The 16,327-nt window shown below is 41.7% G+C and overlaps 1 pseudogene; it reads right to left on the bottom strand.

The window, feature by feature from the left end:
- Nucleotides 1–10,660: 10,660 nt before the first annotated feature.
- On the bottom strand, nucleotides 10,661–15,680 carry LOC119284456 (annotated as a pseudogene).
- Nucleotides 15,681–16,327: the final 647 nt, after the last annotated feature.

Below are 16,327 nucleotides of genomic sequence, written 5' to 3'. Positions count from 1 at the left end.
CTACCTGATACTGTTTTTTTTTCAGTGATCACCTAAGCAGGATGTTGTATCTTATATAAATAGTATCCTGTAGACTTTGGAAAATTTAACCATCTGAAATTGAAAATAATTGCATGTTTTGTGGTAGTTAGCAGTGTGTATCAGTTTTTGTGGGTGCAAATCTTGTCCTGGTGTGTTCAAATATAGATACTCCTATTAATTTGTATTGAGCTTAGTTGCATTTACAGTGCTGGAGCTTCTATTATTTGCATCAGTGGTGAATCCAGTGTGTTCTGCACGATCTATTTATTCTTGACCTATTCAAAATTTCTTATCTGCCATATATCAAGAATTATGACCTAAAACATTACCTCGAGTTCTTCTTTTTACGATAACGCTATCGTATTGTTGATCTATTGAAGAATATTTGAATAATTACAATTAAATGCTATGGAAAAACTTTAGTTATCAGGAATTTTTTCTTGCGGTTTGTGGCTTCATGTGCTCTCATTCACATTTGAATGATGGTTGGGAAATTCCTCCTAAATGTGTGGTTAACAATAAGGATACAGTCGGCTGCATTTAGTTTTCTCTTCTATAGCTGGATAATCTTCTTATGTCATCATTTTTTGAGTATTTTTGTGATGCAGGTATCCGGTCCAAGAGCTGATGGGAGACAAGCAAAATCGTGTCACTGCTTCTGCTGTTGATTGTAAGTGAATCCTTTGATGGCACTGCTACTTTTTGTTCTCTTAATACTACATCTGATTCACATACTTCATCTATCCCCGTTTGAGAAATTGTGCAGATTTGTGTTTCATTGGTCCAGGAAAATCTGAGTGGAGCCATTTAGGAACTCAGGAGTCGGGATGGCAGGCAGCGATTATATTTCTTGTGATGGCTGTTTTTCTCGTGTTCTTGGTTTGTATCACTAACCTACCTAGCAAGTATAATGATATATACCCCAAAACAATATTATGGTATGTGTTCCACAAGAAGTTATACGGGTTATGTTACATTCCATCTGACTGAGATCAATTCAATAGTAAAATGGTCATGTATGATTTTTTGTTTCAGTGCTAAAATCCCTAGCATTTGAATGGTAAGATGGGCTGGTATTAGTTCGTCTTATATGCCATGCAAACAAAATACTTAAGTACCGACATTTCAATTTTATGCAGTAATGGTATTCTCTTCATTCTCAAAAAGATGAAGGGAATACAACCTTGACGTTTCAGGTTTTCACATCAATTCCATGGCAAAAAAAAGTGTTGGTTTGAGAGATTTTTATGTCCTGATGACGAGTGGGTCACTTGTGATACTGTAACACTTGTGATATTGTAAGTCCCGATGCAAGGCATGTCCTCTTTTATCCATAAACTTTGCAATGGTCATCTATTGCAAGAATCTTCCTTATACCGGTTTCAATGATCTTACATGGGCGAATTATTCTTTATAATCCTCACTTGATGATGCCAGCAGTTCATCACTTCTATTTGGATTTCTTTGTTGATCTTGTAGCTATCACTAAGCTTTGCTTGCTTGCAATTTCAGGACCAGCAGCAAGCTGGCGTGACTGATGATGCAGAGCAACTCCTGGGATCTGGACGATTTGGTATTAATTCGAGTTTTATTTACTGAGAAACATTCTCCATCGAGCATGTTGCATTTGGCTCTTAGAGAAGATTTAATATTATGGAGTTTTGCTATACGGTATTATGAACAAAGATTTGGGAATTTCTGATAGATTACAGTGATGCTGCATCGAGCTGTGCTATTTATAAATTAGGCCAATCACGTAGTTTATTTTTCTTTTTGAGAATAAGACCAATCATTTTATTAGAAAGATAGAGAAATGTTGGCTTCTGCTATTGGGTGTTAGATAATGCTGGTAGTGTGGTAGATAGTCCTCCTGTATTGTAAATGCAAATGCATTGTTTGTGCTACTCTTTTTGGTCTATGGGAGGGGGGCAGAAGAATGTTAGTTCTTGTTGGGATTACTATTTGATATGAATACTGATTTCTTTTCTTTCATTATTTTCCAGTATGAACCTGGTGGCCAACGGCAATTGATAGCAACAAATAATGCTTCTGTTAGGCGAAGTTGATTAGGCTGTAGTGCACACTGAGTGCCTCCATAAGAATGTAGATAAAAATGCCATAAAAGGTTAGATTAGGCATAGTCTTGATATAGTTTTGTTAAAAGATATTCCATTGATTTTCTGGTTTGGACGTACTTATTATTGTTTTCTTCTAACTGCATCTTAATATGCTTTTGTAGGCTGTTGGGATAAGATGATGGCTATGAATGTGAGCGACTGAGCTTTTACTTCCAGAAAATGCAGACTAATTAAATCTGGAATGTCTTATGTTTCTCATTTTTTTGTCTTCATTTGTATGACTAAATTTGGCTTCAAACCAACAAGTAGTTAAATATTAAACTAAGTTCTTTTCCTGCTCCATTGTTCTTTCTCTGAATCATGATTCATAAAGTTATGGTGCATCTTGGAAAGGTTATGATAGTATGGTACTATTGGTTGCAGGGTCGATGGCGTAATGTGGATATTTATACCGACTGATAGCCCATGGTTCATTTGAGCTCTCTTTGATGAGGATGTGCGAATGGTTCATTTTAGCTCACTTTGACACGAATGTGGTGATCAAAGTTCTGACCTGTAGTTTTGGATTTCCTTGACTAATTCGGTGCAGCTTCCTTCATGATGTATGCCACATGCTAATATGAAGATTCTCATGCTACATAACTTTTCGGGGGAGTAAAAAGTAAAAATATGCTGAGGTTTTCCTTGCAGCTCAATTTCCACACCCTTTTTAGGTTAACCTTTACTATTTTCTTCTCTGTTCACACCTCATCAAAACTGAACCAAGAGGCATAGTTTAGATGGTGTGTGTGAACATGGTTTAAACTATGATGTTTCTTTGTGGGAGCAAACTAAATTTTCCATTTCATGGTTTATTAACTAAAATATTGATCGCTCATGCGGATGCCTCTGCTTACCTGTGATGGCAAAATTAATAATGAAGACGAGTATCAGGTTAAAGAAAACATATAGAGTTATAATCAGTCAATTTTAAATTTGATTATTTTGTAGGCGTGTTAAGCTAAAACTTGTATATCAATATTGAAATTGCCTCTTTTATTGTCCTCTAAGATTAGAATTTCTTTTTATGCATGCATGATTTTTTTTCTACCAGAGCTTATTATCATCCAATCTTAGTTACTTGCTCCTTCTATTAGCTTTCTAGATTTATATTTTGTTAATTTGTGAATAAGAGTCCGTGAGATTTCATACTTGGGATAAACTCCGTTTGACATATAGTACATCTAGGTTAGTGTCAGCCAGACATTTTGTGAGGGTGTAACGAGTTGCTTTATTATTTGTACGACTATTGGTCTGGTTCAGATTTCACATGTTTGAAAAGATCATGTAATCAAATTCAGTGTCAACACGTTAACAAATACGTCAGCTTGATTAGTGCGCATAATCCTTGCTACGGTGCTTATCAGAGAAGACCTCACGCAGACCAGCGACAGGTGCGTCAGGGTGACCATCCACCATTGCTTCTTCGACAGCATGCCGCCAATCCACCCACACCTGCGGTTCAGCAAGGTCCACCTCTACAACAAAACTACACGAGGGATTGGGGCATATGCGCCGTCTGCGACAGTGTCAAAGCTCAGGTAACTCATCTAAGTATGTTGTTTCATATGCTTGCGACCCACACACTTTGAATGAATCAATACCTGCATTTGCAGATTGTATCCGGTGTAACATATACGATGGACAGAAGAAGACTGCACCTGCATCTTCAGACAAGATGAGACGAGGATGCTGCTGTAGGCTGCCGACAGAGAACAGACGGCGGCCGGGAGGGATGGCAAGAGCAGGGCCTCTCTGGCAAGGCCACGGGCGTCTTCTTTGCCATGGGCACCTAGGGAGGGTGTGCCAAGATGGAGACATCGCCACCCGCTGTCCACATCGATGCTAGCGATGAAAAAAAATACATGGAGCTACACAACCAAATTTGATGCCCATCAACATCAGGTACAACCTTGGACTAGGGGATACCATGAACAAATCTTAGTCAAATAATTTATGAGTGACTGCTACTATTTGCTTGATGTTTGGTTCAGAAAATAGGATCTCAATTAAGTTATCAATCAATTTGTTCCCTGCACAGCTAGATGCTGCACTGTCGGTTATGAATCCTTGGATATTTGGAAGTTTGAAGAAGCATATGGTGTAGGTATGTTTTTGTAATCAGTATATATTTACGTGCCTCTGCAAATTATAAATCATGTATTCACATTCACTGACTGCCATTAAATATTTCTACCACTGTGATTTGATAATATGGTTGTTTCGATGTTAAAAAAATAATGAATGAGTGCACATTTTTAATGATAAGCCATGCAGGGGCCAACGTCTTGTTGGAAGTAGCTTATTCTTGGTCAATCCATCCACTTTACCAAGCTAATGAGGGTGATCAAGCACTTAATTTTTTACCTGTCCCAAGGGATTTGAGGAATGATTTCGTGCTTTTGATGAATGTGGCTGCAACCATATTCCTGCACTCAGTGATCAATAGTTACTTGTCACATTTTTCTTCCAATTTTTATATTGCTTCTTTCATGTCCAGTTGCTGAATACATGTGCAGACAGATTTTTGCTCACTGAATTCTGTGCATACTCTTAAAGATTTTGTCGCGACCATATGATTGTTGCTCTTGCCTCCACATGCTTTTTGTTAAACTTCCTCATAAAGCACGTAACTTTGAACAATGCAATGAAATCAGTAGAAGCATCAGATGATACAACTGAACTTCCATACATCAGGGCTGTACAAACATAGATAGATGTGTTCCTTTGTTCCTCAAATATAGTTTCTTCCTGTTCCTCCCATTGATTCATCTATAGATAGATGCAGAATTCTGACTATGATATTTTTTTCTTTCATGTGTTCCTTTGTGATATACCAGTTTTATCCAGCCAGCACATCATCTAAACTACAAAGGAATGTAAGTGTTTATGATATTTCAGTGACAATTGATTAATTTCCTAGGACATTAAGTGGTCTGGTTTCTGCATATGAAACATAGTTTTTTTTTGGAGGATCTGAAGAATGAAGATAGCATAATGGAGACCAACTGAGCATCGAGAAGACTGGTTTCTACATTGATATATGTACTCGTATCTCTTCCGAATATGTATAATTAAGATGCGACGAATGTGCGAGAGACTTGGTTTGTGCAGAGATCACATAAGCTTAATGTTGCCAATCAGGTATTGTAGAAATATTTAAGTTTCACAAGCACTGACTTGAGAGTATGATGTCCTCCTTCTGCTTATATGAACCTGACGGTGAAGAAATAGAGGTATTAGTTGACGTAATTTATGTGTGAAGTGATATTTTTGTTGGAGGTTCTGCATGATTTCAGCCGTTGCTCATGCTGCCTATAAGGGCATCTCCAGCCGTTGGCCCCCCCAGGACGCATAAAAATCGCCCCCTGGGGGCGAGCCGGCGAGACACTCGGCACTGGGGGCGGGTTTTCGCCCAGTCGCCGCCCCCAGCTCGCCCCCAGGCGCCAAAATTGGCCCACTTTGCAGCCCAATTTCGGCGAATAAACGACCCATATGGGCGAGAATAGGCCCATATTTGGCGTGGTTTCGCCCTGTCTCGGCGTTCAATTATCAACATAATTATTCCTTATCACATATTTCATCACAGAAAAATCAAATACTTCAACAAAATAGTACAACAACAAATAGTTCACTACAAATTATATAGTTCAACAAATAAAAACTCGTATTTCATCACGCAGCGTCCCCCTTGAGCCTCCATAGGTGCTCAATCAGATCTTTCTGCAGTTGATGATGCACCTGTGGGTCTCGGATCTCTTGACGCATACTGAGATAGGCAGTCCAAGTTGCCGGTAGCTGGTGATCAACTTCGGCTAGAGGACCCTGCCTGTAGTATGGTTCAGTGTCAAACACTGGGTCTTCTTGCTCGCTCTCGATGATCATGTTGTGCAAGATGTCATAACAAGTCATGATCTCCCACATTTGATCTTTCGACCAGGTGTGAGCGGGGTACCGAACAACAGCGAATCGAGATTGGAGCACACCAAATGCCCGCTCGACATCCTTCCTGCAAGCCTCCTGAACCTTCGCAAACCAGGCGTTCTTGCCTCCTGGCACAGGGTTTGAGATCGTCTTCACAAATGTCGACCATCTCGGATAGATGCCGTCAGCTAGATAGTACCCCTTGTTGTATTGGTGCCCATTGATCTCGAAGTTCACCGGAGGAGAATGGCCCTCAACGAGCTTGGCAAAAACAGGAGAGCACTGCAACACGTTGATGTCATTGTGAGTTCCTGGCATACCAAAGGAGTGCCAAATCCAGAGGTCCTGTGTGGCTACCGCCTCAAGCACCACACTGCAATCGCCTTTGGCGCCTTTGTACATCCCCTGCCAACCAAATGGGCAGTTCTTCCATTTCCAATGCATGCAGTCGATGCTTCCAAGCATCCCAGGAAATCCTCTTGCCGCATTCTGGGCTAGGATCCGAGCAGTGTCTTCCGCATTGGGTGCTCTCAAGTATTGTGGCCCAAACACTGCCACCACTGCCCGACAGAACTTGTAGAAACACTCTATGCTGGTGACTCGGCCATGCGCCCATAGTCGTCGAGTGAATCACTGGGAGCTCCATATGCAAGCATCCTCATCGCTGTCGTGCACTTCTGTATGGAGGTGAATCCAAGAGCGCCAGTGCAATCCATCTTGCACTTGAAGTAGTTGTCGAACTCCCGGATGGAATTTACAATCCTGAGGAAGAGCTTTCGGCTCATCCGATAACGGCGCCGAAATGTTCTCTCGCCATGAAGTGGAGCATCGGCGAAGTAGTCGGAGTAGAGCATGCAGTAGCCTTGCAGACGATGCCGGTTCTTTGCTTTCACCCGCCCCGGCGCCGAGCCACCTCGACGCGGCTTTTCACTGCTCGCCAGCAGCTGGGCGAGGGCGGCGAGCACCATCAGATGCTCTTCTTCCTGGACGTCGGCCGCGGCTTCCTCCTCCAGCAGCGCGGCGAGCTCTTCCTCCTCATCGGAGTCCATCGTCGAGTCAGTCAAAACGCCGAACACCTTGCGCTCGGTGGGCGTGTACCCGCCGTTAAACCGCGCCTCCGCGGCCGGAAACGGCGGCCGGCAGCGCCTACTGCTGCGGGAGGAGCTGCCGCGGCGAAGCGCTGCTATTTTCCGGCGGGGAATGGCTATCTAGCGGAGTAGACCGGCGCCTGTCGCCGGGATACAGCTAGTGGTGGCCGAGGGCACGGGGGGTGCGAGGCGAGTCGGGGGAAGAAAAACTTGACTTTTCCCCTGTCGGTGTGGGCCAGGCGTGCTTTTCACTAGCGCCGGAGCCCCCAACGGCTCCCCAGCGCGCCGGGTTCGGCCTGTGACCGCCGGGCGGAAAAAAGGTCCGAACCGGCGATTTTCGGCGTCCTGGGGGCGCGACTGGGCCGTTTTTTCGGCGCCGGCGCGAAAAAATCGCCTGGGGAGGCCTTCTTGGGGGCGCGGCTGGAGATGCCCTAAAGCTACTGGTTTCTTGCATAGATAAGACATTATCTTCATCTTACACAAATAGACCATTTTGTAATTTACTTCCCCTAAAATATTGCATACATACAGGCGGAACCGCGGAAGCCTTCTTTTGATGGTAGCAAATAATCCAAGGGAACCACTGCCCACGGGTGATGATTTGGGCTAGATAGATATACATAAATTTGGACTATTTGATGCCATCGTACTTGTATGATTACTACGATGAGCACATTCTTTCTTAATTCATTCCTTTGTGCTTGATATATTTTGTTCTCAATTAAACCATCTGTTTGAGGTTGAAACATCATGGTGATTCAGGTGTTCTTTAAGACTTGGGTCAACAACTTCAGGTTGAGTAAATATTATCGTCTCAATATGATATGCCATTTTTATCGTCTTGGAATTTTTCTGGGACACAATAGGTCTTATATCGAAGGGGAGCCTTGGCGCAGTGGTAAAGCTGCTGCCTTGTGGCCATGAGGTCACGGGTTCAAGTCCTGGAAACAGCCTCTTGCAGAAATGTAGGGAAAGGCTGCGTACAATAGACCCAAAGTGTCGGACCCTTCCCCAGACCCTGCGCAAGCGGGAGCTACATGCACTGGGGCTGCCCCCTTTTTTTTTTACAATAGGTCTTATATCGCTGCTATTTGATGACTACTTTCTTTCAAACTAGACATCTAAGTAGCTGGCAAATGCAGTCCAACAAGGTGCATGGGTATGAAATCGAATAATTTCTATTTTCCAAACAAAAATGTAGTGCACATTGTGCGCCATGAAACATGAGTCTGTTCTGTACCGGTATAAACATCAGAACTTCTACCTTAATGATCTTGGACTATAAAAAGTTTTGAATCTGAATGTAGGTTAATAATACCATGTGAAGAGCCAAACTGGTTACAAATCGCCACCATTTGGCAGCAAAGAAGATGCTAGAGCTCTATACAAATGTTGTGATCTCACATCTTAGTGGTGGTCTGTCCATCAAATTTATATTATAGCCCTTTATCCCTCATCATCTTCTTCACCTTTAGTAGTTTAATATTCACTTGATGTTTCCTGATTATATATGTATGTTGTTAAAAGGAGCTAATCTATTATTTTGACTACTTTAGTGGCTACATTCTGCAATACATCACTGTCTTTCTTTGATGGTGGTTCAGAAATTTGCACGGATTACTTCCATTTGTTCTTTTACATCGTAGGTAAATGATTGTCAATATGTTACATTAAAGGCAGTTTAAAGAATATTGCTTCTGTTGGATGTTACAAAAGGAAACACAAGTGGAGTTGCATTTGTGAGCATAGGATGATGATAGCTGTGTAGCAAGGGCACATAATTCTAAGTGGGTGGCGGCAGAAGTGTTTAACAAATTGAAGGGGGTCCTGTGAATTCTGGAGTTGTTGCTATGTGCAATGATGGTACATATAATGTTGGTAAAGTTTTTTTCTTTTGATTTGAATGGCAGGGAAAATGTTGATTCATTTCACGTCATCATCTTATTTTATTGTTTTTTTTTCTATGCTGCTGAGTAAAGCTTTGCTTTTGTTTATTAAGGTAAACTTCCATCTTGTAGAGAAAAGAAAATCCATAACTTCATGCTAGCGAATCTTAGTTTGCTATTATTAGAAGACAAATGTGTGTGAATGTGTGAAAATGACCACATAGAACGTGATGAGGCGCATCAGCAATATAAGTGAGCACATATACGCCTCAAGAGGCATGCCACGGGCGTGCCCCAACCACTAGTAGGGATGATGCGTTCCAGCGGAGGTTGCCGAGGAGCCTTTGGAGGTTCACCTCGTATGTGCTGCCTGCCGAGTTGGTGCTGGTGCCACATTGGGCCAACAGCTGTGCTGCGGCGAGCGGAATTAGCGCGAGCAGCAGGAGAGCGCCGGGCATATGCATTGCATGGAGAGAGGAGGAAGGAAGCTTGCTATCTAGCCTGTGATGTGAGAGTGAGATACAACGATACTCCTCCATAACAAGGCAAGCATCAGTTATTTGGCACTCTCTGCTTCAACTTTTTTTTGTCTCCTTGTTGTTACATGGACGGCCCAAGTGAGTTATTCAAACTTGCAACCGGCCGGCCGAGTCGATCAGCAACAACGGTAGGCATGCCATTTGGTTGTTTACTTGTACACTAGGCTGTTCATACATAGCTGGATCAAATATCAGTATAATAAACAGACTCTTTAACAAGATTAACACTAGCTAGCTAGGCAATTAAGTGAAATCAAATTCTAGCAAAACCGGTTACTATTGGGATCCTGCATGTGCGCGCCCTATGTGCACGTATGCATATTGCATCCTACTCCCTCCGTTCCAAAATACTTGTCTTTCTAGGCATTTCAAATGGGCACAACATACGGATGTATGTAGACATATTTTAGAGTGTAGATTCACTCATTTTGCTCCGTATGTAGTCACTTGTTGAAATCTCTAGAAAGACAAATATTTTGGAACGGAGGGAGTAGTACTTTCCTTTCATGGGACCACCCACTATATTGGAGCTGGAATTTATTGCACTCGGCCTATTTTATTCTTTCATCCCATTGTCCATCCACCTATACTTTTGATTTGATTCTAAAATTTGTAACATTTTTAACTTTTGAATGAATGATCTGATTTAGAATCCGTTTGAAAATTTGAATTCATGACATTAACTTTTTTATAAACAAGATCAAACTTGGACATGTCCTGAACAAGTTTAAATTCAAATTTGACATCATAATGAAACTTACATTATATGTGAGATCATACGACAATGAAACAGAGTGAACCAATAATGAAAACATGCAAAACGGCATGCACTCATGTAATAAACCATAGTGAAACTTATATCAAATCCAAGATAAAACATGGATGAAATGGGAACTGAAACAATAATGAAAAAATGCAAAGGGGAATGTATGAATAAAACTAAATAATGGAAACATGTAAATTTGCGATGATATGGAAATGATACCGTACAGAAAATATGTGAAGAGATTTACGAACTGCCATACAGTGCAAATCAGCAAACTGCACCTCAACTAGCGATCCAAAGTAAATCTAATCCAGGAATGTTAACGCGCCGATGTTTCTCCAATTAGTTCTGTCTCGAGCGCACCAACAGTATCGGCGTCAGAAAACTCCGAACTGCCTGCTCCATCCGAGCTGCATCTCCTGGAGCGCGAAGAGCTCTCCAGCTGCAAGCTCTCTTTGATCCCCTCCACGACCTCCACCATCGTCGGCCGGTCCCGCCCCGTGTGCTCCGTGCACCACAGGGCCAGCTCCGCCACCTTCCACACAGAGTTGATGTCGCAGTCTCCTCTTATCATCGGGTCGGTCATGCTGTCGATGTCACCTTCAGAGAGCCTGTGGCATGCCCAATGAGAGATGCTGGTTCTCTCTGTGTCGCTGATGATGATGATGGCCGGCTGGCCTGTGATGAGCACCAGGAGAACGACGCCAAAGCTGTACACGTCACTCTTCTCGCTCAGATGAGAGGTCGCGTAGTACCTGCTCAGAGCTAAGTCTCATATTTTACTCAAAGAAAGTGTTGAAACATAGTAGGCGCGGCCTATGTGCAACAATTGTTTCAACAGAAATATGATAAATTAGGGTCAAGAACGTGCATGCGTACTCTGGGTCCAGGTAGCCTAGGGTACCAGCTGGTTGGGTGGTTGTGTGTGTTCTCGTGCCACTGCTGAAAGCCCTTGTAAGGCCAAAATCCGATAATTTTGCCTCCAGATTTGAAGTAAGTAGGATATTCCCAGTCTTGACATCTCTATGGATCAAGGGTGGGCTGCAGGATTTGTGCAGGTATTCCAGTCCTACATGCATGCATGAATAATTTAAACCTTTTTTAGAAAAGGTGAATAATTTAAGCTTAGATGATGTCTACGCAATCAAAACATCGATGATTTCTAGCATTGAAAGGATATGGTATATAGACAACAGCCCACATGTGAAAAAAAAAGAAACATGCCGCATACCGTAGGCAGAGTCCAATGCGATCTTAAGGCGTTGCAGCCAATTAAGGGATTCTTGACCTGTCACCAAAAAGTAAATTAGATAAACTAGTTAACTTTCAAGGGAGGGCTGGTAACCTGATGTAGTAGTAGACTACTAGTTTTCAAGTATTCATTCGTAAACCAGCTTTCAAGTATTTTGCAAGCATCCACATTTTTATTATGCTATAGTAAGGACTAATAAACAATGGTTTACTATTTTACCTAGCTAACATTGGGTAACTAATTTCTCTGATGGTTGAGGCCTGTATCTATATGTGAGTAGTGTCTATTCATTGCAAGTCTGGTCATAGAGGCAGAAGTTGAAATGTTGATATCTTAAGACCTTAGAATGTTCACGGGAGCATAGTGTAAACTACCAGATATTTACGATGTTTTATGATATGTCACCCCCATCTCATTGGCATGTGGACACAAGACCCACATGTTAGTGGGACAAGGAGCATCGTGTCTTGAACTTGTGTCACTAAAGAATTACAGATATAGGAAAAACACAAGAATGGAGTGACATGGCATCTTCAATACTACATGATTCGTATGGGTGTGTGATTGTGCGCAGGAAATACGTACAATCCTTCACATGAGGTTGGAGTGGAAAGATTTTCGTATGGAAACTAGTACAAATGAAACCCCAAGAAAGTTTCCTGTGGAATGTAATCCTATGAATCAAACAATCCTCCAAAGTTCCTTCAGAAATTCTTTGAATCAAAGAGGCCCTGAAATAGGAGCAGCTGAGATTTTCTTGAGCAGAAGCTTGCAGAACATACTCCGCAACCATGTTGAACTTTTCTTTGCACTCCCGCAGAATGATGTGGGAGTGGGGCAAAAGTTACTAACCTCTGAGCCTGTCCTGCAGGTTTCCTCCATCCATGTACTCATAGACAAGGCTTAGATGTTTTCTATCCCTGCAAAAACCAACTAAGGACACCAAGTTCTTGTGATGGACCCTCGCTAGGTGCTGAGCCTGCGGTATGGATATGATAATTCATAAACCGGCAATATGTACTGTATGATATCTGATACACAGATACTAATTTTCTTGAGCGGTAAATGTACATGACTGACTACATGTACCTCAGCTAAAAATTCTGCATAACCTTGTGAAGATGTCTCTGACAGCATCTTCACTGCAACAGGAGTTCCATTCTCCAAACAGCCAAAATACACAGGGCCAAATCCACCCCTTCCGATTACAGTGCTGAAGTTATTGGTAATGATCTTGAGTTCCTTGAACTTGAAGCTCCAGTTCTCGAACTGATTAGCTGAACGAGGCACATCTAACGGCAGCATAAACACTGCTCGTATTTTAGTACGCATGTAAAAGGAATACCAATCAATCATGCTAAACTCCCTTGGTAATACCACTATTCATACGTTGATATTGATTTGGTTACCTGGTCTCTTCTTCCTTCTAGACCAAATGACAAGCGCAAGCAGAGCCACAAGAAGTACAGCGGCAATTACAGGAACAACAATCTGGAGTATAGATTTTGTTTTCTTCTTTTTGTTTGGAAATGGGTTGCAAGGAGGACTTCCACATAGGTTTGGGTTATTGTCGATCCTAGAAAAATCTCAGGACAGATTTAAGAATGTTATTTCGAGTTATTAGAAATACCTGTGATTCAGGTGATATAGTACTCTCCTAGCTTATAATTTACAAAGAGAAATCCACATATTTTCTATATTATTTTAATTAAGCTGCTTTTATGGTAATGCTGATGCATAATGCCACATGTTTGCTACGTGGCATCTCATTCATCACAAGACCTCTTGGGATAGGGCCAAGGGGGTAAAATATATTGATCCAAGAGTTCAAGGTAAAAAAATAACAATTCCAAATATCAAGGTTGAAAAGTGAATAGATCACGGTTCAAAGTGGACTTCTTTTTTATTGAACTTATTGCAAGTGTGCTTAAATAGTACTAGATGAACATATATTTTTAACCACTAGCTCACATTATCACTTAGTCAAATAAATTTGACAAACATAAGAATTATAATGGTAATATGCCCATGGTAACTGGACCGGGATAAGAGGTTCAAATTATCCACATTTGATTTGAAGAAAATATCTACTGCAACCAATTGCCTCCATCAAATTCATCGACGATGGTGTTGTTGAAGTGTATGTGAATTGCCTAGCCCTTTTCATCAGTTCAGCCTTTTTCTTGCGTTGCCTAGTGCATGAAGCTTAACATGGTACAGGGCCCAAAGCCTTGAGTTCAAGTTCCTGACTTTCACAATTTATCCAAAAATTGCTGCTGCTCCCCACTGTGTTCACCTATAGGCCTCATAAGCCATGCCTCTGAGTCTATTCGAGTGTTGGCTTTCCACGTCACACATGATAGGGGGTGTTGAAGTGTATATGAGGATTGTCTAGACCTTTCTATCAGTTTGAAATTTTTGTTGTATTGGTTAGTGCATGAAGCTTAACAGGCGTAATGGCGATATATAGGAAACATGTGCAAACCTCAGTGTCAGAAATGCATCCTGAGATTTTTCTAGCAGGTTCATAGGAATTGGTCCATTGAGGTCGTTGCTTGACAAATCCCTATAAGAGATAAAGAAACTGAAAAGTGGTTCTGTGCTATACAGTTTGCAATACAAGTCAGATTGTCGGGACACGTACAAAAATGTAAGTGATGGCACTTGACCCAGAAAATAAGGTATTGTTCCCGATAGATTGTTGTGCGATAGATCCCTGGAAGGAAAAGTGACATGAAACACTCACAAAAAAAATGCTTAAGTATGATGGAATGAATTCCCTTGCTTTCAACAAGTTTGAGCTTTCATAGTGAGATACTTTGTACTTGGGCTCAACAACAATAATTACCGACCTCAAGATTTGATAAGCTTTCCATGTCACAAAAGGCCAGACAAATACATTTCAAAAACAAAACTCAAAGTTACTTTTAGTTTTTGCAAGCCTGTAGCTTCTAGGTTTCATATGGTAATGTGTTACTAACGTTACTGGCAGAGACAATACTGAGCGGTCTTGGGGAGACTCTTCATATAGTCTTAGGGAAATCTGAGGTGGTAATCTAAAGAACTTACAAGCGTTGGAGCAATGTTAGCTGGCCAAAGGAAGCATCTATTTCACCAACCAACCCACTGGATGACAAGTTTCTGCAAGGAAGATGGAACAATCATCATACGTGGAACTGCACACACTACTCATTTTACATCGCATATAAGTTATGTTCTTTAGAACTCACAGGGAAGTTATTCTTGGGGGACCACCGGGAATGTAACTGCAATCCAAACCATACCATGCAAAAGATATAGGGGCGCACGGATCACCCACCCAGTTTCTCTTCACCGCAAACTTCGTCTGGATTACCATCATAGCATTGGCTGAAGATACCAAATAAACGTGTAGGTGAAAATGTACATATTCAATTATGCACATATCGAGATGAACGAGACACCCATGCACTAAAACTAAACTCAGCAGAAGAACACTGAAACTACATTCAGTAGAACATTATTGAGATGATGTGGTAGATACGTCCAATTATGCATTTATGAGTGTATTTATAAGTTAAGATCTACGTAATTCAAAATATAGTGTGTGAATTTAGCATGATTTCTTTTAAATTCTACTAATCAGAACCAAAAATTTTTGGCTTTGAATTCTCATGACAAGACTACTCCTTGCCTCAGCAGTTAAGTAGCACATTAGTTTTGGTGACTTGACTGACCCAAGTAATTAAATTAGAGCTACCAACATAAGAAGAGGATGGCATAGTATACCATCTAAAGATGCAGTACTAGATTCATTCAGGGGCCACACCATGAATATCTCCATTGCGTTGATCAAAGGCGGGAGCACAGATTTTGATGTTGCCAGGAGGGAGATGCTGTGCTCGCCTGGGCCTTGCACAATCGTTGGGAGAACAGTAGCAATCAAGTAGGTTGGACTGAATCCAGCAACTAATTGGTTGTTGTCCACTGATACATCAAATTGCCTCAACCCTTGGACGGCCTCCAGCTCAGCAAAGTAGAGTGCAAGAGAGTACTTGGTGTCAACGCCAACACCCATGGATGTATCTGCACTCCAGGATATGTCCATCCTTGAACCATTCACTGGAGTGGATGCACTACGCATCACTGCCGATGGTGCATCGTAGTTGTTGTTTGGAGAGTTCTGGACAGGCTCATCTGATTTGTTGGCTACATCTGTCCAGCTGGGAACATCTTGGTATCTCTGCCACATACGGTCGTAGGGGTCATCTGGGAACCTTAGGTATTTATTGAAAGATATAACATTGAGAATGGTCAATTTAACGTAATAAGAAGAAGAAAGGAAGAAACATTAATTACATAGTCTATCAACCTATCTAAGTAATAACTTTGCCCGATCCGCTCACCTAATGTGCCCATAGTTTGTTCCGAAGTGGTAGCGATTGGGTCCAAAACCAACTGTGTCACGAAAAAAGCTGAGCAAAACAAGGGCCTGTCCCACATTGGCCTGCGGATAAAGATTTTCTTTGAGTGACCTCAAATCAAGCCCTGAGATGAAAGGTGTTCCGGATCCTATATTCACCAAGCAAATCTGCAGGAAGTCGGCAGGGCACAAAGCAATTATCTCAAACAGATACGCTGTACTAGAATTGACAATGGTCACTGTTGTCCAGTAGTTGGCCCCAAAATAAAGATCAAAGGTAGGAGGCTTATTTAGCTTGTCATAGTCACCATAGCCAAATGCAGCCCTAACAA

Source organism: Triticum dicoccoides, chromosome 4A (genome assembly GCF_002162155.2).
Source record: "Triticum dicoccoides isolate Atlit2015 ecotype Zavitan chromosome 4A, WEW_v2.0, whole genome shotgun sequence".
Taxonomy (NCBI): domain Eukaryota; kingdom Viridiplantae; phylum Streptophyta; class Magnoliopsida; order Poales; family Poaceae; genus Triticum; species Triticum dicoccoides.
This window is presented reverse-complemented; position numbering and strand designations above follow the sequence as displayed.